At 41.5% G+C, this 24,363-nt stretch overlaps 1 long non-coding RNA gene across 1 annotated transcript; it reads right to left on the bottom strand.

Annotated features, from left to right (window-relative positions):
* Window positions 1-466: 466 nt before the first annotated feature.
* Window positions 467-23,493, bottom strand: LOC114057895. Its single transcript, XR_003571330.1, has 3 exons — window positions 23,468-23,493; window positions 8,901-8,904; window positions 467-594 (listed from the first exon to the last, which is right to left on the bottom strand). It is a non-coding gene; the product is annotated as an uncharacterized LOC114057895 (long non-coding RNA).
* Window positions 23,494-24,363: the final 870 nt, after the last annotated feature.

The raw sequence follows: 24,363 nt of genomic DNA, 5'->3' as shown, positions 1-24,363 counted from the left end.
ATGATTGAACTGCTATGTCACTTTTGTACTGCAGGCTAGGGATTGACAGAAAGTATCTGTCCTGGGTTACACAAAAATTCTGGTATCCACCTTTTTTCTCCAAATATGCCTTTTTGGTTTTTTGGTGTTTTACCTTCTTTAAAGAGACTAAACTGCTAGCGATTAACGGCTCAAAAATTCGACCACCTGCAGTGACTGCCCAGGTGCTTTAAGAGACTGGACTATTCCTGCTCATGGCTCAATCAGCAGTGTGCTTTGCTAACAATGTGCTGAGTGGCCACCCAGGCCAGGGGCTGAAGGTGTGCACATCTGACACCTCAGACCACAAGATGGGTGTTAAAACAGGATAAGGAGAGAGACAAACCTTGGGAGGTGAGGTAGTATTTCTTTTTCCTTACACAGATGACTCAGCTGTGATAACTCCCCTGGAACATTCACACTCAGCCTGAAGGTTTTCATCTCTTGTTGTTGAGCCATAATGGGCCATAATGGACTCAGCTGCACAGACATAAGGGGCAGCTGCAATATCTTAGAAGGTGTCAAAGTCTCCCGAAGTATCCTGTGACTCACAATCTTACATCATTCAGTGTAAAACTGGAGATACTGGAGGTGTTCCCACCTGAACCTGAGAATATATAACTAAGTTTTTGGGCTTCTCCCACCACCACCTCAAGAGATCTGGACTGTGACCACCACTTCAACAGACTACAACCACCACTTTGGCCAAGGAACATCGAAATTGCAACAACCAAGTCTCATTGCTGGATCCAGCGGGTGTCTTGCAGGTCCTTCCAGTCACCTGGGGGGTCCGCAGCCCTGCTCTTGCTGCCTGTACCAGCATCACAGCCTCACTCCAGCATCTGCCAGTACTGAATGCCAGCTAATGGGTGTTTCCTGCCAGCGCTGACTCTCCACCCCATTCCTGAGCTGTTTTCCAGACATGGGGGAGGGGAACGAAATGGAAGGGTGCCCATGTTGTCTTTGTCCTGTGGCCATGTGCGTTTTTTCCAGGTCAGGGAGGCCAGCTGCCATCTCGATTTTGTCCCGTGGGTGGGGCTTGGGAAGTTTGTCCTCATCAGTTGGTTTAACCCAGGTTTATCAGTATTGTTATTGGCATTCTTCTTGGTAAAAAGTTATTTTTTCACTTACACCTAGGTGTATTTGGTCTCTCTCTCTATTGGAGAAATCAGAGGTATTGAATCTGAGGGAGGAGACTTCTGCCTGAGGTCTCCGCTCCACCAAATTATCTCAAACTGGAACAGTATAGTGCAAACTGGAGAAAGCACCAGAGCAGGAACAGCTCAGGAGAAATGGATGCTCATTAACGTACTGGAGGGGTACATCATAGTGGGTGGTTTAGGGGCCATACTGGGATCATGCACAATTTTAAAAGTTCTGTGCACCATAGAGCAAGGGGGACTAGAATGATAGACAAAATCAAGGGGAAGACCCCATGATAAATTGATATTAGGTTATAAAACTGAAACACACATATGAAGACAGAAGATACAGGCTGAAGAATATGAGAAGCCTTCCTGCAGGTCAGCAATACGAACTTGCTGACTGCTCTCCCTGGGGAAGTGGCAGCAATGTCATTGTTTGGAGCATGTGAAACTAGTATAAACAAAACTATAACAAATGTTTGCTGGAGAACAGTCCTGTGCTGGCAGGGAGTGCTGGGTGACTTAATGGGTCTTTTCCATCTGTAGAGTCTATGAATAACAGCAGATGATGCGGAGAAAAAAAAAAAAAGGTGTGAAACTTGTGCAGGCATTTTTCAGAGAAAAATTGCTTTCCTAAAATGGAGGAAAAACAATCTGAAATCACTCAAAGACATTTATTGAACCTTATCCAAGTCAGTTTTTACAAAATGTGTTGATATTCAGCTGCTAGGCTGAAACCTTGGTCTGAATGACATCCAGTGCAGTCCTACCACTAGCTTCAACGGGGCCAGGGTTTCACCATGAAGGAGGCTGTATTACCTGGAGCTCTCCAGAGAGGACATCCCTCTTCACCTTGGCTTTGGGGAAGACCATGGTGCCACAGCAGAACCATGGGTGTCTGCTAATGGAATTGGCTCTTGCATGAGAGGCTCTGCTGCAGGCCCAGAGCACAGAGGGAGAGAGGGATCAGGACAAGCAGCAGGAGGCAGTAAGGGGTGACTGTCTTTACCACCACATAGCTGGACCCAGAGGAGGTGTTTCTTCACTGCCTCCCAGGGAATGGGACAGCATCCTCCTGAGGATCCAGCTCTGCCTGCTATTCCACCTGGTCATGCATGAGCACAGCATACAGCTATACATCTCAGAGGATAGCTGTCCTGGGACAAGGGGGAGCACTTCCTACCATGGGGGTCCTGAAGTCTCCATAACCATGCCCTGAGGTGGTTACAGCAAGTGGCACACTGGTTGGAGTAACTGGGCAACCAGAGTTGTTGGTTGGATGCATTTGATCAGCCAGAACTGAGAAATAAGCTTAGGCATAGCCCCTGCTCAAAACAGTTTATCCTACTTGCTACCCTCACCAAAAAAAAAAAAAAAAAAAAAAAAAAAAAAAAAAAAAAAAAAAAAAAAAAAAAAAAAAAAAAAAAAAAAAAAAAAAAAAAAAAAAAAAAAAAAAAAAAAAAAAAAAAAAAAAAAAAAAAAAAAAAAAAAAAAAAAGGGAAAGAAAGAAAAAACATTTAACAAAACCAAACATAGATAAGAGCACTGCACTTGCAGTCTCACTCTTCCCTTCTCACAAACCTGCCTCTCCCCTTCACCCATCCCAGTAATCCCATAGGGCTGTTGAGTTTGGTTTGCTTGTTTTGTTTGGATTATTATCCTGTTAGGTTTAGCTCAAAAATTGTGGCAGAAAAACTAGAAAGCAAAACCAGACAGATACTTAAGAAAGATGAATGGCCTGCTCTCATTATTTTTCCTTCAATTTCAGATGGAGGAGATGTTCTCTCTTCTCAGCTTGTCCTAGAGCTGACACTCTTTGCTCAGGCTTTGTCCCTACTGTTTGAGAATACTCTGCTCTTGTTGGCTTTTCACATCTGCCTACCTTCCCTTTTGCAGTGATGCTCCTGAGATTTGGGAACATGAGTACGATGGTAAAGAGAAATGAGAGGTCAACTGGTGTGAAACGGGAGGGCTGTACCTATGGAGGACTTGCTGCATGAGCAGAGTGATGGAACAGCAGCAGTTCCCTGTGCTGCACCCAAGTTACCACAGCTTAGTGCAGCCCAGCACCTTTTTCCACCCATTTCCCCTACCAGCATCCCCAACTTGGTGGCTTGGCCTCACACTCCTCCTCAAATCCCCCTTTCTCTGGGATTTCTCTGACCCAAGGCTGCCCATCCTTTGTCCCCTTCACTGGTGAGCAGAAGGAAAGCAGTGGTCCTCCACCTCTGCTGTGCTCGCTGGGGCTGTGCAACCCCAGGATGTTCAAGAAAGCCAGTATAAAATAGGGCAGTACAACAACATCTTTGATTCATGCTCAGTAACCACATGAGAGATAACCATGCTTATAAAACTAAACTGTTTGTGCATTAAGAAAAATATTTGTGAAGATGCTGCCAGCACAGTTGACCTGCAAGACTGATTTCCTGATGTCTCCTCCCTCCCACAACCTTCTTTTTTCTGCCAGGTTGTTGCATCTTTCATCAGCATTTGTTTTGCTGGGTCATTTCAGGGAGCAGAAAGGATGAGTGCCCCCCGCCCCCACGTCACCCTGACAGCCCCCTGGCAGGTCCTCGGTGTGCAGTGATCTCATTAGTCCTTTGCTATATCTGACTGATGAGTTTCGCGTCTTTCCAACTGCTTGCATGACCTGCCCATAATTTTGGGGACACAGAAGTCTACCTCCTTGAAGGTGTGCTTTGGTTTTTCAGTCTGTCAGAGCCTGTGTTTGGCCTCTCCTGATAGTCCTGCTAGGGTGGGCTGTGGTAGACTGGCTTCAACAGCTCTTCCCTGTCATGCTCTTCCCACACCAGCAGGCTTTTGAATGTTGTGATCAGCTTTGCTCATAGGGTGTCTCAGAGAAGATGCCTTGTGTGCTCAGTTTCTCATTAGGGGCAGCAATTACTTTATATCCTTGGCAATGCCCAGGTATGCCAAATCCTACAAAATGTTCCTGAACTTGCAGCTCACAGTGCTTGTCTCAGTGCCCTCCAGGAAACTCCCCTGTTCTCCCTCCACACAAAAATGGAGGAAATAGTCCCTGGTGACCAGGGAGTGCTCTTCCAGCTTCTTCCCCTGGCTGGGTTGGGATTTGATGATATAGCGGACTTTCCCGTCGCTGTTGGTCACTGTATGCGCTGAAAACTTCCACTGTGCTGTGCGAACTCCCTGTCACACCTGGTGAGCAGACTCACTCTGATGTTCTCTCAGGCATGATTCTCCCTTTGTTCTGAAGTTTTCAGTGTTTCTCCTCAGCCATCACAGTTGTTACCTTTTCTTCCTGTCTGTCATACTGGGTCCTTGCCCCATCATCTCAGTCCCTCCTTTGCCTACCCAGCTACTTCCTTGCATTTGAACTCTTACCTTCCTACCCTTCAGAGAGAGGCAAGCCCAAATTTTATAAATCATCACATGAGACTTTAGGCATCTGAGATTTGGAATATAGAGACTTTTGTTAATGCCTGTCCTGGGTTATCCTGTGGATTTTTTTAAAAACCTCTGGGCTCTTTCAAGGAGGCATCCATGAGGATGCCAAAGGAGAAGTGTTCATTGCAGAAGAGTGCATATGTATGTGCACGTATACATATACATGTGTTTATGTGTGTATGTGAACTCCTTGTGCTAGACTGGATGTCAGCAGTGGGGTACAGTGATTATAAGTGCACTGTTTGATTTTTTGGAAGTGCAAAGACTCCTACGGTTTCATTTACCACTACAGTTGCTCAGAGTGGAGGCAATTTAGTTGTCTTTTTGACAGTTTATACCCTTTAGCAGGGAGAGGTTTTGGTGGTCTGGTGGTGGTTTGGTGGACCTGAGGCTGTGAAGAGGAAATTTGGACTGGAGGCTAGCAAAGCATTTGCCAATAATTGTTCTAAACCATAGAAATAATATTAATACTAAATGGATAATAGTGTTCAACTCTAAGCAGCATGAAGATAAAGTGAGCCTTAGGAAATAAATAAATAATAGTAGTGGTGGAAGTTGATGAACAAGGATCATCTCCCTTAATTTTGCAGTGAGAGAATGCAAGCAATTATCAATGTCTTAGAAACTAAAACAATTTAAAACATTTTTAAGAATGAATGCTGCAATTATCCCACTAGTGACAGTCGTGTACAATCTGGAGAGATCTGCTGGGACCCAAAGCACTTCAAAACTGAGTTCCCTAATTAGATGAGTGCAGCAATGTCTGGTAAAGGTGTCTGATTGCCAAGAAATGTTTTTAGCTACAGCATGACAAAGGATCAATCATAAAGAACCACCAAAGGGAAGACGCTTCATATTTGCATCATGCAGCCCTAAGGATATTGTAATGAGAGGTCTGGAGCCTGCCCTACAAAGCATCATACTGCACACTGCAGACAACGCTCACTTCTGTAACCCCACCAGCAAACCTTTGAGGGACATTGCTAGGGCCAAGTTTCACCCCTTACCTTTAGCCTTAGAATGCTCCTAATGGCAGTAACATGTAGGCCAAAAGTACAGGCAATTTCTCTTGCGAAATAAAATTATGGTCCTCTCGGAGGAGGACTCAGAAAAATAATTTTCTATGGCATTGTGTGGGCTTCTGCATGATGGAAGCCACAGTATCTTTTGCTGACTTGTGCCCCAAGAGATTATGGTTTGCAATGTAAAATCATTGACAGTAATTTTTTATTAGGAGGTTGAATGGTAGCAGTTTACAAATTAATCAGGGAAGAAGGATAAAAACATATGCCTTTATAGCTTATGGCATGGGTAGAACCCCTATTTTCTCCACTTGGTTAGTCTGTATGTTTTAAAAGGAATAAGTTATATGCTCATCATTTCTCTTGTTGTCCAAGATGTCAGCAACAAAACAGTAGGGAACTCCCATTACACATTTTGGCTCAAAAAATTCTTTTCTGCTCTCTGTAAAATATGCAGGTCTAGTGATCCAAGTTAAACATTACTGGAATTTCACCATAAGTCAAAAACAATATTAATTTTGAGCCCACATATTTTTCTTCTGGTAGGGTATAAAAGTTTAAAATAAGTACACCCTCCAGACAATCTGTAAATGGTAGAGTGCAATGGATGAGACAAGGAAAGAAAAAACAAAACAACAAACACATTTAACAACAGAGCAGCAGCAATTTTGGGGGTTATTAACTTTTTTTTATATGATAGCAGGAACAAGAGGTTTTTCTCTCCCTTTTTGTGGTCTGATTCACAGGAAAGTGAAGACTGGCATCATGCCTCTGAGCTGGGTCAGAAGATTTCTGTCCCATACAAATCCGTAATCAGGGTTACTCCTCAGTGGGAAGCACAGGGATTGTTCAGAATATTAGCGTGGCGTTTCTGAACTCCCCCATCCCTTACTCCCTTCCTTCACAGGAGATACTATGCTGCTGTTTGCCTGAAGTCTAAAGGCTGCTACAGCCATCTTTTTCAAATTAAAATGGCAATGTAAAGTTTTGTAAATGTTAGTTCTTCTAATTGGTAGTGGCTTGTATAATTAAAATAAAATCACTAATACTTTCTCTTGTTTTTTTTATTATCACTGAAGTTCATTTTTCAGTTACTCAGACAATGTCTTCATTTTTATGAAGACCCATACTGACCTCTAAATATCTGATTTTTTTCAGTGAGTGTTTATGCCCATCTGGTTTGAATTTAGCATTCTTATGAGTCATTCCACTTTGATAGGAACACTCTGCTATAGAAAACTTCTTTTAATATTTTAACATTTTAAATCAAATACTGCATAGTGCATTACCTAAGCCCTGCTACAATTATGGAAATCAGTGTGTTCGTTTTATTTGTCAGACATTGTGTTTGCTCTCTTTTGAATCAAATGTTGCTCATGGTAGAAAGGTCTACAATACACATGTGTTCAAGTGTTTTACCATCTTTTGTTGCCACATCCTTTCCCAGACTTAATAACAGCCTTTTTGGAAACAGCCTTAGTAGAGGAAGGATGAGTGATTCTATAGGAAGTTAGGATGCTCAACACTTCCTTACATCTGACATTTAACCCAAGCAAAAGTGCTATATTTATTTTACTATCAACACTGATTTTATTACTTCTTATGTTCTTACTGCACGCATTTCCTGATCTTAAAGATATAACCACCTCTTTTGGGTTCTTCTTCTTTGTGCAGGGAAGATTTTACATAGGTATTTTAAGAAACTCCAAGAGAATTGCGAAAGAAAGGGAAGGGGAAAACCTTAAAAGCAAGTAATTTAAGGTACAGTGAAGCAGAAACCATTCCATTTAAAAGTAAAATCTGAATTTACCAGTATGTTTTGTTGAGCTATAACTGAATCATTGCACAAAATAGGATGGGTCAGTTCCAACTGGAAAACAAGTGGAATATTTTAAAATATTGTTTGTTTGCTCTAAGTGGAAATATGTTCTAACAAGATCAGACTCCACTTCCTTTCTTGATTATTTAAATGCATTTTAGCTCTTAAGTAAATACAAAGTAAAATTTAAAAATTGATGTTTTCTCTGAGACCCCCAACTAAAAGAGAATTAGTTTCTGATTAAATATGAGTGAATTGCTTAAACCAGATGAAAATTACAATATTTTATAATATTGTGATACAGAAAACTGTAAGAAGTTCCTTTTTCCCCATAAACACTAATTAAACCTTACTTATTTTAAGCAAAAGCTTAGCAATTTTAGAGCTTATATATCTTCCCACATACTTACAAATTAGATTGACACTGAAGCATTTTCCTAGTTTATGGCCTGTAATATCCTTCTTCAAAGACTCTGCTCACTAAGCCAGCAATAGCTCTTTTAATGCCCAAGAGAAGCGGGGGGGGGGGGGGGGGGGGGGGGGGGGGGGGGGGGGGAGCGATGTGCTGCTCTGTGCTGGCTCTCCTATGGTCATCCCATGCACGTAAGGTGGGACTAAGCTGCTGACCAGTTTTCCATGCACTGTGCCCTTGCTGGGGCAACCCCTTTTGCTTAAAAGAAGTAGAAAATACTTGGTCAGGAGGAATAAGCTGGTACATCTTTGTGCTCCTCAGGAGGGAGGAATACAGGCATTTGCTCCAGCTTCATCTTATACATCTTACCTCCATCCACAAGGAGGGCAGGACCCTAGGCTGCTGCAGGCAAACAGGGAAATTGCATTTTGATCTCCCGCATGCTGGATGAACACTCCTGCCACTGCATTACTGCATGAAGAAACATAGCTGCCCCTGTCAGCTGGCTATTAAGGGCGTAAAAAGGCTCTGCTTTTGAAGGGGAAAGGTTAGCCACTGAGCTCAGGGGCGAGGGAGCTGTGGCATGCACCTCTTAAACCATCTTTCTCCTCAGTGTGGGTTTTTCTGGAGCATCTCCAAAGACCACTAACTCCCCCCTCTTCCTGGAGCTCAGCATTCAGAGAAAAGATCTAGACTCCTGTATCTGTAACAGGCATGTCAAATTAGGTGGTGCAAGTCATGGCACGTGGTGACTTGGTCCTGCAGTGTCTGTGTGTGTTTGTGCTTGAGCCAGGTCAGTGCCTGTTGAATTAGTCATAACAAGTTTTCAAGGTTATAAATGGAGAAAGTGCTGAGTAACTTGTGATTCAGCCTTACTGTGATTTCTAAGTACATATTACTAATACATTCCCTGTAATTACACTCTCGCCCTCAGTCTGACACTTACATCCGCTCCCCACACAAAGCCAGAGCTGAGAAAGCTTCACTTATTTCCAGTAGCTGGTAGGAAATGAGGAGCTGGCTCATCCTCCACTAGACATTTCTATCACCATCAAGACCTCCCTTGTTTAAAACTATTTACTCTGTTCCATCATGTTTTCTTTGAAAAATAGTAGTGACAGAAACCAGTCGATTCAAGGCAAAGTTGCAGGTTTTGCAACCCCTGCATATAGCAATCAGTAATTTTTGCCTTTGTGTTTACCATAAAAGGAATGCAGGATTTTTAAAGAGTGAAAATTGAGCCATCAGGTGGTTTCTGTGGTGGAAGCTTGAATGTCCTATATATATATATTTAAAGACAACTTTGTTTCTTTTGGAATTATCTAAGATGAAGGTAATGGTGGGTGGAGGCTTCCCAGAAAGGAAATGTGCAAGGATGAAAAATGAAATTGTGGTGGGCTGCCACCCTGTAGGGCCTTGGTGAAAACCCTGAATAATTACCTGAATGTTGTGGGTGATGGAAGTTTCGGTCCTCGTCAGTGGGGGTTATGCAGAGTACAAGGTGTAGCAGGAAAGCCTGTTTGTGCACCGATGGGTTGGCAGGAAGAGCACTGAGCCCATGCTCCTCCAGCAAGGGCAGACCCTTACTCACTGGAATAGAATTTGATCAACTTTGTTTATATTGAGACATCTGTTATGCCAAGAAAGGTCTCTCTGGAAGAAAGAGAAGTTATTTCTGTGGTAAGGGTCTGCAGGCCTGAAGTGCTGCAGGAGTTTGGGAGCAATGATGCCAGGCTCAGAGGGGTTCCCAGTGCCAGAGTCATGCTCCTCCCTAAATGGGGCTGTGGTAGTTCCTAGAATTGGAAACAGAGTGACTCCCTTATCAGCTCGTAGGAGGAGACTGACACCTTCAAGCTCCTGTTCTCTTTCTCCTGCTTTCTTTCCAGGGCCTGTCAAGCGACTCTGAAGTGACCAGTCTTTTAATTTAGGCACCTTAGATAAGCACCTGAAGTTAGAAGGGATGTCTGAGACCTGAAGTGCAGATTACAGCTGTGACAGCAATTTAAGTTTCTCTCCCTTCTCTTTAGCTCCACTGACCACTGAAGACCCCAAATTTTTCTGGCAGGGTGCCGGTTTGGGATTTCCAGCACATGGCTGGAGATGCTGCCAGTTTAACATCATGCTGAAAAGTCAGTGCAGTGGTATGTGTGAAGTGTAGGTGAAGCCCTGGGGATGCTGAAGTGAACATCAAAGTAGTCACAAAGGCAGGGGACAGAGGGAGGTTGTGGTTGCCCAGGCCAGATCTTCACCAAGGAACCTGCTGACCATGGATGTGGGAAATATCACATCTGCAAAAGTGAGATTCAGAAGATAAAAGCAATTTTTAGACATAAGCACAATAATAACCATGGGTTTCTCTGAAAACACTGGTATTATTTGTCCCCAGTGACAGAGTGGCTTGGTGACTTGCCCAGAAAGGAGGGAGATGTGTGTTCCAGGTACTCTGTGGCTCAAGAGACTGAAACTTCAGCTTCTGTAGCCAGCTGAGTGTTTTGGCCACCAGGCTTAGGCTATTCTGAAACAAAGCACCCCACTGAAACTGCACAGAGATACACAAACCTTGTGGATCTGGAAAAGATCCTGCTAAAGAGAGCTTGTTTCTCTAATTGTATAGTGAAGGGCCTTGACTGGAAGCATGAAAACTGTTGGTCTGGTCCCTACTTCCAAGCCTCTTTATAAATGTCTTTTAATCTGTAGATAAAGACAAAAACCACACAGGAAGCAGTGCCTTGGATATCCCGTCTTTCTGCCACCTCTCCCACTGCATCCCATCTACTCACCTGAGCCTGGCACTAGACCCAGGACACTGAGCAAAAAAAATCCATTGGTAAATGAGGCAGAGACAGCCTCAGTGAGGATAAAGATACCTTCACAGTAGGCTCAGCACTACCTTGGACACTTCAGGAAAACTTTTCTTAGCTAAAGTCTCCCTAGGAATTGAGAGTAGGTCCTTACATCTGTGGTAGAGCAGTGAGGTGTGCTAAGATCATGGCCAAATATTAACTCTGGGCCACACCAGAAGGGTAGGTACTGACTTCAAATGGAGATTAATTTCACACCTTCATGCATGGTTTGTAATCGCAGATCATCAGCTCTGCTGCATAGGGTAAGTGTACCTAGCAAGAAAAACACAATTGGCACAATCAGAAGGAAAAGAGCTTCCCAACATCTGTTAAATGCAGACAAAAGGATACATGAACAAAAAGAAACATTAGAAAGAAGAGGAGTCCTTGGAAGCTTTAGTGGTATTCCTGTGGCGTGCGACTGCCAGTGACCAGGGGTGGGAGTGCATGGTGCAATGCAGGGTAAGCAGGGGGCAACACCTGAGGTATCAGCAGGTACACCTTCTGCACAGTATCAATTAACTTAGCAGTTCAGACAGACTGAAATGGGAGCTATTTCCTATGAATAATGACCACAAGAGCTTTCCATTCTGTGATTTTAATTTAGCTTTCTTTAGGCGTTTGGATATTGTCCAGTGCTTCCCGGTAGCTGCCATTTTGTTATGAACATAGGCTTGCATGAGTCACTGTGCTGCCAAATTTAGAATTCATCCTGGAAATGCTCAGGGTCTTTTTTCTACTCTTTCTCCCAGTCCCTTGGGCATTACACAAGCTTCCTCCAAATTTTATCCCAAGGTCCTCACCATACCACCTGACCTCCTCTTTGTGGTGAAATCTAGTTATTACAAAACATCTTGACCTCTGAGAGGTTAAGCAGGCAAGCTTATGATAAATCCAGAGACATTTGGGTAAGTGCTTTCTGACAAAAACAGTTTTATGTATTTGCAGTTCCAGGTCTGGTTGGAGGCGCTGCTCATAGAAAACAGAAAGGCAAGAAATTCACATTTAGGAGTGAAAGGTTCACAGTCAGATTAAGAATGTGGAAGGAAAAATAATGTTAATGGTCTTAGGCATTATTGTGTAAACAATGTTCTCTCCTGTAACTAGTTAGCTGTGTGCCTGTGTGGTACAATGTGACTATTTAATGTTTGTGTCCATAATCCTGGATGAGATTATTTTCTGCATTACTGGAGTGATCAGAGAGCATCTTTGGAATTGTAATAATAAGGTAAGACTTTGTGCGTGTTCTCTTCCAGGATTGGGGCTAGAAGATGGAGGAGCAGAGTACTTCAGCTTTTTGGGAAAACTGTGTCTGTAGCCTACTTCTTCCCTCTTTACTTTTTTAGAGGACATATCGTGAGGTTTGTGCTGTAAAGCCAGCTTCTGCTGTAAGCATCCTTTCTATAGATGCAATTTGTACAAGGTTTTGAGACAGTCATCTGCAAAGTAATCAAAATAATAGACAACCTTCATACTGTGTAATCCCCTGGACATCCAGAGCTCATCCTGAAGATAAGCAATTATCCATCAAAGGGATTTGAGTCTCAGCTATGCTAATTGTGTAGCCCTTTATCTTACCACGTTTTTTCCTCTAGCTTTTCTTCTGCATAGTAGAAATAATTATGGCATTTTTTGGACTTCTACAGGAGTCATGGATCTATTTTTTCTCCCATACTAATGTTATACCTGTAATGTAATAGGAACTTCAGTCTTGTTTGAATTGCTGTTGTGTTGCATTTGGATGCTTCTATGTCTGGTGATCAAAGCAATGGGAAAAGTAGCTTACAGTCTGTGAAACAAATGAAACACATGAGCTACATTCCTGGGACATTTAGAAATACTTGTCAGAGAGAAGTGTTGATTGAAAGGGAGGACGGCAGTGTTACCTTTCTTTTCCTTGTAGTTTGTTTTGTGTTATGGTGGCTTAGAATGCTGTTGCATAACAATTTTTGATTGTATTGGATAGGAGGCCAGTTGCTTTAGCACTTTTTTTTTTTTGTGCATAAAGAACAAATTCATCACCACACACCACTGCTCATTTCCCAGTATGTAACTGATGTCTCAGATGGAGAGAACCTCCTGAAAATCACTGCACACGGGGATGACTGATCCTTTAACAGAAGGACTTTGAGTGAGCTCTTAGGTTTTATTACCTATTACAATATTTATCCTCTAGGAGATCAATTTCTTGAATTGAAAAAATGCAGCAATGTAATAACCAATATGTCAGGTATAAATATCTCTTTTCCTTGCTAAGGACAGAAAAGAAAACAAACCTTACAGTCTATACTAAGCCCCACTAAGACAGTTTTTAATATGGAAAGGAATAATAAATTGTTAACTGGGGAAGTGGCAGAACTTAATACAGAGCTGAATACTAGTGCATACTTTTTCACTGTGTCAGACTCTCAACTATCCAAGCCTTAGTGAATTTATTTAGCCATAAAAGCTTCCTCCACATGGATGGTATCAAAGGAAACCCTGAATCCTCAAACATGTCCATACACACTCCCGCCAAGCTCCACAGGATGTGATGGGTTACATCCTTATGCCGTGCTACAAAAACAAGTCTGACAGGCTGCAATACAGAGTTCTTGTTATTTTAGACACTTTGATCAGAAAAGCCCCCAAAAGCTATCAGGTGCCCAGGGGATTCCTGTGCCAAATATTTTGTGACAGGTCTAGAGCATGCCAAATGTGAGCACTCTGCAGCAGCTTATCCAGGAACCAGGCTTTCCTCACTGTAGTACTCAAGGCTACAGTACCTGTGGGTGGCTCCTGATAATTCCTAACCTAAAGCAGTGTCTGTCTTCTGATTGAAGAAGTCATGGATCTCAGAGGTGAAATGGGCTCAGGAAACTGAACATTCATTCTTCCATCAAAGCTTTGCATTCATTTCTATCCCACTACTTATAAGCAATACTAATGTGTGATAGGTAATAGCTATAATAGCCTTTAAGTATTAATTTTTGGTAGGTATATGATACATATACTATCTGTGTCCTCACAAAAGCCAGAAACAGAAAGCCTCAGCACTCTACTGATTCCTAAAGGACACACACTCCGAAACGGCTTCTCATGTTGCCCCTCGCTTTTAGTCAGTTAAACTTGCTCTAAATAGCACAACAATTTGCCTGTGGTCCAGCTGGCAGGTAGCTATCAACAGTCTTCAAGGAATCAGCTGGGGATGCCCGCCTTGTGTACCTCTGGACAATGTCCCTTGTGAGCATGGACCATGCCATTGTCTGATACATTTTGTTACCCAAGGGGAGACCAGGGGCTTGATCTGAAGGATGAGATTACAGCACTTCAGGTGTGCCTCTATGCTGAATTGGTAATGGGAAGTGGGGAAGGAGAAGAGGAGGGACTAGAAGGGCATGGCTATAGACCTCTCACATTTCCTTTCCTACTAACATGCACTAACTATTCCTATTGGGTTTGTTTCCAAACAAAATAATTACCTTTTAAAAAAACCACAAAAAAAACAAAAACCAAAAAAAACTTCAACTGTTCTTAAGGAGAATAACAGGGATAACTCACAGCCTGCACTACTGTACATGTTCAATAAATTGCCACCTAAATTGTGCCAAAATGCTAGAAGAAAGATCTGTTTAACCTCATGCAGTGGTCTCAGGTCTCTGTAGCTATGTATTTCAGGGGTCAGCTCTGGTAACAGAGGTGTAACACTCACTGCTGCCTTTAAGACCGTTTGTGATTGGGGAATTAGTATTTTTCCCATAGCACCCAGGAGCCCTGGAGCAGAACCCCCATGTGCTCAGAACTGTATGAGTGTGTGGTGGTGTTGTCTTTGTAATGTTTCAGCTTGATCCAAAAAACAAACAAACAAACAAACAAACAACAACAAAAAAAACCACAACAACCACTAAAAACCCCAAAACAAAAAAGGAGCCCGTGGGAGTAAGGTTTGTGTTGGCTGTAAACCAACGTGCACAGTTTAATAAGGTACATCTATGTTCAGTGATTTCAGCTCTTATCTTTTAATCAGAAGCTATAGGACCCTAACCCAATTTTAAACAGCTTACAAGTGCAGATTTTATAGTCTTACCTTTTATTTTCTTTGTATTGAGGTGAAATAGTGAGAAAAGTCAGTTATGGGAAAAACCCTTACAGAAGCTATCATTCCTCAACAAGTTTTAAATTTTTCTACCAGCTTCGAAGCTGCTGTTTCCAGGTCTCTTAATTAATTGCGGTAACTGAAGGACTTGACAAAAGTTTGTGAAGCCATATCCTTACAGAGTTTTCAATTACATTAATTAATTAGTTTTATATAAATCAATTCACACAGCTGAATAGACCTAATTAAAAATAAATAAAATTAAAGAAATTTACAAGGTATCTTATTACAGAAGCATTAAAGGTAATGAGTTCATTAAGCTCCGCGTGAAGACATTATCAGGCTGCGGGTACAAGCTGTAACATGTTGAAGACACTCGTTGCTGAGGAAAGGAGCCTCTGCCAACAGAGATAGCCTATCTGCAACAAAAGCATTTACTTCAAAGATCATAGATAACACTGGAGAGCTTAATGAGAGTGTAGTTTTAAAATGTAAATAGGAGGATCTAGTGGGCACATAAATTGTGTAACACTCATGGCACACCCTCTATTCTGGTTTATGGAAGCGAAGAGAATAAAAGTTAGCAGGTTATGCACATCACTCTCCCTATTTCAAGGGGGTGTTCTGCTTGTAGATAAAGTTCTATTAGTGACAAGAGTGCCTTAATAATTGAAATAGTATCATAGGCTTGAAATAGCTGCTGCATACCCCATTTGTCTGAGTACCCCTTTTGGTAATTCCCAAAATGCTCAACTGGTAAATGAAATAAATATACATAAGGTGGCTCAGCACACTGTTGTGCCGCTCTGCTTTTAAAATTATGAACTTCTGAAAAAACCTCTTTCAGATCACAATAACATAAAAGGATTTATGGGTAATACTGAAAAGAGGATTTATATTATGTTATGCAGGATTGATAATTGATTCTTTAAAAGTTTGCTGTGTTTTCACATGAAACATTAAAATGTTATGTGCTGAACTGACAAAGGAAATTTTTAATATGCTGAAATAAAATGTGCTTAAATAACCCTCCCCAATAGTCTTGCATTCTTTGCTTCCCTTATACTGAGAACCAGCTGTCACTTTTAAGTTTTAATAAGTTTCGTATGTTTTGTAGAGGAACTGTGTTTGGTTAATTCTAACCTTTAATTAGTAGCCTCTGGATTGGTGTATACCCCAGGCACGGGGATGTTATTAGTGTGAACTGAAAGCTATGTGTGTTACTCCATAGCAGATCAAAACAAACCTTGTATGCTCTGACAGCATTAAACCCCACTGAGACCTAGTGCAGGATATGGTTTTCCACTTGCAAAAGAAAATTGTAATTCACAAGCCTTTGCCAGATGTTGTCCCCCCACACTTACATACCTACTGAGTAGGTGGTCACCTAGGGTAAAGCCAAGTGTGCCCTGTTAGTGCAGTTAGAGCATTTGTCAGACTAAATAATTCCTTGAGATTTTTTTTTTTTTTTTAGAAAAATTGCAGCAAAAAGTATTAAAAGGCCATGGCAGAAAACAGCCATGGCTGTTTAATCTGAATAGGATCCTGTTGTTTTCTGAGAGGAATGCAGGCCCATGCTCATGATCTTTTGTAGAGGGAAGGCTTAGAGGCTTAAAGGAATCTGTTGAAGACTTAATTCTGCTGAACAATGTCACTACAGACCACACTGCACAGTAAGCGCTGCAGTAGCACAAAATCATGAGACAAACAAAATGAAGAAGACAAGATATTGCAACAGAGGCTTTGAAAGGGCACTTGGGAAGATATTTCTTTGTTAAAATTAGAGATGTTCCTGTAACCAAACAGAAGTGTCCACCAGATGAGAGAATGAAATGTATTGGTGGCTGATCATCCCTGGCATTTTATTAGCATGTAGATAGCTGACACAAATATGTATTACCATCAGACCGTTATCAGATTTTGCCAGGTTGTTATCTGTGCAAATTTTTTCTCAGAGAAAAAAGTTGAAACTTTGCATGAAAAAGAGAAACTTGAACAAAAAAAATGTACTCAAACTTTACCCAAATTTACTTTGGAAACACTTAGGTGGCCATGCCTTGGTGTTTTTTACATACTTAGCTGCAAATACAAAAACATTGCTTACACGTTGTGAATGTTACTGTAACTTGTGGTCCAAGAATACAAGTGAGGCAGAATTGTGCACATTAAAATTTAAATTAAAACTGCTCCATAATTGGAAAACATGGAATAATTTTTAGTCTTAACCTTCTTCAATAATTTTATGTAATATTCTGTTAGTAAAAGGAGAGGTTTCTGTTTTAGATGTGCAGATGGCTTTTATTTGTTCCAGGAGATTTTATAAGCATGGCAAGTAGTGACTGCAAGTACATTTTATACAGTAAAAAGCATTAAGATGACTTTTTAAAAGAAATTAAGTTCTCCCTGGCTTCTGGATTTTTGAGAAGAATGAGATAAACTTTCAGCTCCGAATACCATAAAGTACCTATGGTGTGACTACTTGAAGCCACAAAAATCTTATCTGCTACTGTGGTGGAAACCAGCCTGTGAACATCCAACATTCAGTGACATACTTGTGATCTATTTTTGACCAGATATAATGTAAGTGTTGTGATAAAAGGGCAGGTTCTACCAACAGGTCGGCAGATGAAGTGAAGTGCAAACGCTGAACGCTGGTGGTGCCACACAGCAGTCCTGCACAGTTTTCCTTTTAGAAGCAGTTCGGTAGAGCCATGCCTTTAGGCACAGGTACACACACCCCTGCCAAATCAGACTTGCCTGCATGCAAATAGGATTGCCTTATTGATAGCTTTGATGCTTGCCTGAGTAATTGCTCAATAAATATATTGCAACAAGTGCATCCTCTTTCTTCTATTAAAAAGCACATGCAGATTTAATTCTATTGATGGAGATCTCCTTCAGGGAAGTCAATATCTGTCATGGAAGTGGCTTTCAAAAAGTCACACATGTTACAATACACAGAATGCAGTGATATTTCTCTGTCTAGGAACACCACGCTGGCAACCCATTTTCAGCAGTAGTCCTATATCTATCTTCTCATGCATCTTGGATTTAGTGATATTTCACTCCATGTAATAGAAGAAAAATCTTCTCTCTCATTGGCAAGAAGAGCAAACTATTCTTCAGAACCTGGCTTTAAGGGCTTCCAGCGCTAAATTTTGTGTGTGAAAGAAACAACAAAGCTTTGAGGTTTTAGAAGAAATCTTAAAAGCCAGTGTAGTTTTCCCCTTGTTTTTCCTCTTCTCCCTTCTTCTTTAATAAACAGACTGAGGCAAATCTTCTAACAGCCTCTGCAGTGTCCGTCTCTCAACAGGTAAACACTGCAGGTCATTTCTTTCAAGCTCAAGCATGTTACCTTTCTGAGATTAAACCAGATTAATCTCTTCTTTAGATAGGTGACTTTCCACTCCTTGATGAAATCTGAACTGCATAAAAAAAAAATTGTTCTGGTCAAAATTACAGATCAGTTGGAAGTTCATGACCAGTTGCACTGGAGAACTGACTGACTGACTGACTGACTGACTGAGGGCCATTTTATTTGTCAATTATGTCGTTTGCCTCCAGAGGATAATAGCGATGGAAATTAATTAGTGAAAATAAGCTACAAACCCATCAAAACATCCAGGCAAAGCTTCACTTAAACTAAAATGTTCAGTTAAACAGAAACTTGGACTGGCAGCTCTCTGTTTTTACACTATTTGTTGATTCTACTGACAGCTTTAATCATTGGTGAGCTGACACTCTGGTGGTACAAATGAGTAAATAAAATGTCAGTTTTGCTTACGATGACATCGAACATAACTGTTCAACCTTGACAAGTCTATATTTTTAGACAAGATAATCACTTCTTTAGACTTTCCTGCAAGAATAACACAGCTAAAATCTGCACAGCTACCACATACACACAACCTGTAAACAATAAAAGACAGCTATTTTTATTTCTGATTTTTTGACAAAAACTAATGGTGTCATTTTTTTTTTTTTTTTACTTCGTCAAAAGGGCAGAACAGCCAACATGCACCCAGCTCCAGAACAGAGAGCAAAAACACTACCTCACCAAAATTGATGGGAGTCCTTCTGTCAGCTCCTGTGGACTCAGCGTTGGTGCTACACATGGTTCCAAGGGTTGCTGCGAAAAATCTTGTGTCAAAGAGGTTCTTTGTTTAAGGCACAACCTGAGTTGTCTGTCAAATGTGGGTCCTGATCCAGGAAAGCACTTAAGCACGTGTAGCATTGTTGAAACCAACAGAACTACTGCTCGCATGCCTAAAGTCACGCATGTGTTTAAGTGCTTTGCCGGCCTGAAGCCTTGCAGAAGTCCTTTATATCATGTTGATTTCAAAGCACATTTTGTTATTACATCACCGTGCTGTTCTTGGCAGGGAATGAATTAATAAATGAGACAAGGAGAGGTTCAGCAGGAGCTGCTGGGGGAGTGGGACACTGCATTCCTTTCAAAACAAGTTTGTGGCAATAAGTTTTCAGGAGCCATGAATCAGCCACGTAGACAGATATAAATAATATGAAGCAGCCGGGCCAGGTGACATACTGCTGCACTACATATATTGCAAGAACATATCAATAGTGGGTACAGTGTATTTTTAATCTTCCTGTAGACTTGGCATCTACCCACCCTCCCAGGCCAGCCGCATTCTGGTTGGTGTGAGAATGCACTCGCTCGTTCTCTCTGCGTGGGATTTTAATGCAATGGGATTGCATGGCAGGAGAACAGCACTGTGGTAAGCCACACTATTGGCCTGCCAGTGCTCTGTAGATATATAAAGCCAAACTGTCCCCATTGAGGACACAGAGGTAAGCATAGAGTTGGGTAGAGAGACATGCTTGCTCTCAAATCGCATGAGCCGAGCTCTTCCAGAGGGATGCTCTGTTACATCCTGGCCTCTGTGCCTGTAACTGTGTTGCTGTTTGAGTGCTGGATTTAAAGATGAGCTGCTTTCATGCAGAGTCCTGTTCAGATCATGCATTTTGGGAAACGCAGGAACCCACCATCATGACATGGCCATGCTACTTACTAGCAGCCAACATCGCACCCTTTGCTGATGGGTTGTCTTGGCATCCAGATCCATGCCTGTCAGTGAGATCTTGGAGCCCACACTGCAGAGAGCACTGTGCCATCATGTCAAGGCACTGTACTTGCACTGACATGTCACTCAAGCTTGCAAGATGCAATGGGATCTGCAGGCAGCGTCTGCTCGGGTAAGGACGGTGTCAAAACCCACACTGGTGTCTCCTCTTGTTGTGGACCTGGGAAGCCTACTTAGAAAGGGAGCAGATACATGGAAAAGAAAGGGCACTTTGGGGAATAGGGCAGGAAAAAGAGGGCAGGTGTAGAACGGACAAGGAAGGAGGAAGAAGAGGAGGAAGGAGGTAGCAAACAACAGCTGTATGAAAGAAACAGCTGAAGGTCCCTTCTGGGACCTCTCTCTGGGGAACTGCTAAAGTGATGATGGGGATGAAGGTGCAGTTATGCTTAAATGTGATGGTGAAAGCACATGCTCTATGCTGTGAGAAGAGGGTGCCGGGGGAAAATCTGGGAATAGAAATTTTGTACCACAAAGCATCTGGTCTGTTTTTATCTGGGAAAGGCATCAGTGCCCCTTATGCTTTGCTGGGATTGAGTTAAATGCAACTTTTACTGATTGCATGAATGTGTGTGTGTGGGGGGGGAACAATAGAAGTTATGGAGCTTTCAAAGTTATCTTCACACATAATAAAATATATATATATAGCACAAGTCTAGTACTTCTTCCCTTGGAAAGGTTCTTTTAAGGAAGCCACTGTACTACAGATACTGACAAGCAGCTGGAAAAACCAACATCTAGTACCATGGAGGCCAGTGGGAAGATGGGCCAAGCTCCCTGTCAGAGCCTCAGCTCTATATGCCTTTGCTGCTGAAATCTGCAAAAACTTGTAAGGAACGACAAGGGATTTATTTATCATTTCATCTGGGAATTCTAGCAGTTTAGGCCCATTTTTCATTTTCTTTCACTCTTTTGATCTGTTTGCTTATTATTACTGATAGACTATTTTAATGCCATTCATGACCAGAATGCAACAGATCATGTAATTAAATGTAAACAAAGTAAAACCAACTATGGTTTTCTAGTCTGCAAAGGGGCCCGATTTAGATTTTTTTCTTTGAACTAGGACCCAATCTCTCCTTTGATGAAAGTTGCAGGAAAGCTCTCAGCAGCAGCTTAAACACACACTGCCAAACTCACAGCAGAGAAGGAGCACTCATACACTTTCAAGAGGATGTTTTGCATCCTGTTATTCCAGCAGCATGCAGCATTGTGGATATCATGGAGGCTGAATTGATGCTTTTCATAGGAAACTTCATTTGGAGAACATTTATAATCATCTTTTCTGGTACATACATTAAACGGGGCTGGGACCTTATACAAAATGAATGCCTAATACAAAGCCCTCTGTCACCAATGGTAAACTTTCTGTGCTTTCTCTGGGATGTGGATCAATTTCTCTGTCTGCAATTGCTGATATAGGAGGAATGTGGTACTTGCATTAAAATCAGAGTTATCATTTGACCAAGCTTGTTGAAATAACAAGCTTGTTGCCTACAAGAGACTTAGCTTCTTTGAAGGATTCAAATCTGCTAAACCATCTGGGAAAGTGAAGATAATCCAAAATGTAATTTTAATATAAGATAATGCAAAATGTAATTTTAATCTATGTCAGAAGTTAACCACTTTTTACAATCTGATTCTTATCTGCAATTCTTACCAATAATGTACTACAGCTTTTACATTTCTTCTTTTAGGACAGATACTTTCAAATCATTCCCTTTTTAAAAAGTCTTCAAGAGGAAGGCAAGAAGAATAAGAGCTTGTGATAATACACTGCAGGACGTGTTACGTTCCCTGTGCCTCCCACATTCAGCTCTGTGCATCATTTTAGTGCAGCTGTAGCTGTGCTGGATAAGGAGTTACCTTTCCAGTCTGACTCCTGCAGCTCACTGCTGCCCTGCTGCAGAGGGAAACTTCAACAGATGGGTGTACTCAGCTTTTTCCCAACTCACGTATCTCATTTGAGCAATTTTGAGTTCCAGGTCCTGGCTAGTTGGGATTTTTGTCTGGAACAACTTTGGGAACACTGCCCAAGTAGCAGCTGCCTCCTGCAAGTGATGACGACCTTGGTGCCATGTCATCATGCTTTTCCACACCCATGAACTCCTTGGCCATGGGTTACCTTCACAGAGCATTATCCGTCTTGGATCTTGAGCCTGTGGGGGTCTCACCAGGCAAAGGTCAAAGATGCCGACAAAGTGCACCTTTTAAAAATCACTGAGATATCTAACCACTGCCACCAGAGATTTGAAAAAATATCTTGCAATCCTTGCAGGGGTTTTAAAGCTCTGCATGAGTTGAGCCAAGTGGCTCTATTCAAGAAGGGTGCCTGGAAACTGAAGTTAGAGGAAGGAAGTCTTAATTTAGGTAGGAGATGTCAGTGCCTGGACAGGCTGTGAGTAAAACTGAAGCACCTCACAGAAAGAATAAGTTGCTATGCAGCAGTAGAAATTGGGAAGGACAGAGGTCTTCTGGGAGGGTGAGGGAAGGAAGATCCTGCAGCCTGTGAAATACACAAGGGGAGGGAGCAGGAGAGCACTTGGTCACTTTTTACCGCTTTCCCGCACTGTTCTGCCCTCTGCTCCATTTGGCTGTGAATAGTGATGGTGTTAATTGCTTTTCAAAGATGGCATTTATTCTACATGACACTATTTACTCTGAGTGTAGGAGGAGGTGACCCACTGATTATTCTGATGGACCAAAGGAGCAGAAAGTCAAGTTTCAAGCTATTGATGTGACTTAAAAAACATGCATGGATTTTGCCTCTGGACATAATCAAGTCAACATGTTCAGTATTGGTGTATGCTTAAAAGGCAAAGTAAAAGCAGATGAAATGTATTTATAAGCTCATCAGCCAATGAATGGATGAAACAGAAAAAGAAATAAATGGGAAAATGTCAGCCAGGATAGAAGAGATAGTCACTGTGAAGTTCACATCCAGACCAACAATTTGGAGTTAATTCCAAAAATCAAGGTATCTTGATTTATAGTGGGGGAAAAAAAAAAAGTGACCCTTTATCAACTCTGAATTTAAATATAAACCAGTAAAAATATAATCTGGTGTGAAGAAGAACCTTTTGCCAGATTGCCCCAGGCTAGGAAAGGCTAAGGGGCACTTAGGTCTGGCCACTTGCAAATGTGTGGCTTTGATTTGAAGCTCAAAATCTTAAATAAAACAAGGAATATAGAAAGCAATGTTACAACAACAAAGCCCAGTCTTCCTTACATTTCTCAACTCCAGATAAAATTGAGTATAACCCTGAGACTGGTGAAGAGGAAAGAAAAGTGGAGCAGGAAAATACTGCTTCCGTCTGTGTTTTTCTGCCCTGCTGAAATTGCTGCTTTTTGTGCAGGCAAAAATATCATATTTAAAAGCTATTTTCAGGAACATGAAATACAGGGACAAGCAGAAAGAAACAGCAGCCTTGTTAATTGAAATGTGAAGGCAGAGTAGTAACACAACATACCGTCACTGAACCATCCATCTTTTAAAAATTATTTAGGGAGTTGAGAAGAAGACTTTACATTTCATAAAAATCTCATTGTCTGATCTAGTTCAGTATTTAAGAGAAAGGGATATGAGGAAAGCAGCATAATGAAACCCAGCCCAAGGAGGCCAGACTAGAACAAAGGGATTGCTGTTGATTTTGTGTCAAGCTTTGCCACAGTTTGACTGTATGAGCTGGAGCAAGTCTTTATGACCATGCTGCCATCAAAGGTGTGATTGCAGCTCATATAATCATGCCCTCGAGCACTCTTTGCATCAGTTTAGCCATCTGTAACAGAGCCATGATACATTTTTACCTCTTTTAAGGTCTGTGGAAACGACTGACGTAATCCAAGTTTGCAAAAGCTTTTGTGGACTACTGATGAAAAGCATGGAAATGCAAGATGCTGAATATTTCTGCTCATTGAACCTACCAGTAGAGGCATGTGTCTTGCCGCTGGAGGAATCTTTTAATAAAACAAAATCCATTCCTCATCCACTTTGCAAAACTATTGCTGTGAATTGACGCAGGCTTAACAGTATAAGCCAGAGCACAGAACTGAGCAACACTACTCAAATATATGTTCTTGGCAGTTTCTTCATGCAGATCATGACCACGATCTGTTTAATGAATGTATGTTATTTAATGATCCATCCGATGTTGATTTAGAAAAAAACAAATTGCAATATTTGTGCCCAGATGGCAGCTAGGGGAAGATGACTCAAAACTAACTGTTCCCTTAGTTCTAGTAGATCTCTAGGCTAGAAACAGCCCCTTGAAATGGCTTTAAATGAGCTCAAGTGGGGTTTACACACTGATATTCGTAACATAATTTTTGTTTCAGAAAAATAGTAACTGTGAACACACACATAACAGAGGCTTAGTGCACAAAGCTTGTAATATATAATTCATGAGGAATATTTCTTTAAAAATGGAGAGCAGGAGTATCACTTATCATTCCCACATGGAACAAGTGGTGAAAAGGTTGTGGAAATAGTTTTTATTGTTAT

The sequence above is a fragment of the Empidonax traillii genome, unplaced genomic scaffold, assembly GCF_003031625.1.
Source record: "Empidonax traillii isolate 1590-97213 ecotype Southwest subspecies unplaced genomic scaffold, ASM303162v1 scaffold153:size895095, whole genome shotgun sequence".
NCBI classification, from domain to species: Eukaryota; Metazoa; Chordata; class Aves; order Passeriformes; family Tyrannidae; genus Empidonax; species Empidonax traillii.
This window is presented reverse-complemented; position numbering and strand designations above follow the sequence as displayed.